Source organism: Cornus florida, unplaced genomic scaffold (assembly GCF_030987335.1).
Source record: "Cornus florida cultivar Cherokee Brave unplaced genomic scaffold, ASM3098733v1 CherokeeBrave_3.0.0_Hap2_Chr04, whole genome shotgun sequence".
NCBI classification, from domain to species: Eukaryota; Viridiplantae; Streptophyta; class Magnoliopsida; order Cornales; family Cornaceae; genus Cornus; species Cornus florida.
Window position 1 is genome coordinate 65,387,070 of NW_026775574.1, and position 651 is coordinate 65,387,720.

Genomic DNA, 651 nt, shown 5'->3' on the forward strand with positions numbered 1-651 from the left:
ATGATTCATTTGATGCACGATGGGAATGGTTAGGGAAGGAAAATACTTGGTTCACCGAGTTTTGGTTAATCAAGAATTGATCAAACCTTTGAGATAAAGACTTCATTTCGGCGGCTATTTCATTTGAATGGTCAACTTGACGTAAGCTAACACTCTTCCTACCTTGTGAATTTATACCATTCTTGGATGATAATGTTCTATGCAAAGAATTTTCACTCATACTCTCATAAAGATGCCACACGTCATCCTCATGCCTATCAATGTATGAGCCACCCATGGAAGCATCAACCATGCCCTTATAATTGTCCGATAAGCTCTCAAAGAAATATTGAACTAGTTGCCATTTGGGCATGTCATGATGTGGACACTTTCTAAGCAATTCATTGAAGCGTTCCCATGCCTCATGAAACGTTTCTCCATCCTCATGTGAAAATTCTCGAATTGAGGTTCGCATGGCATTGGTTTTTAAAACCAGATAGTACTTCTTCAAGAACTCTTATTGCATTTCTGCCCAAGAAGTGATTGAAAAAGGCCTAAGATTGTTAAACCAATATTTTGCCTTATCTTTTAAGGTGAATGGAAAAATTTTGAGTCTTAAGACCTTTTCCGGCATGTTCGTCTATTTTACGGTGGAACATACTTCTAGAAACT

The 651-nt window shown here is 37.8% G+C and overlaps 1 pseudogene; it reads left to right on the forward strand.

Annotated features, from left to right (window-relative positions):
- The first annotated feature begins 350 nt into the window (after nucleotides 1-350).
- Nucleotides 351-449, forward strand: LOC132305621 (small nucleolar RNA R71; annotated as a pseudogene).
- Nucleotides 450-651: the final 202 nt, after the last annotated feature.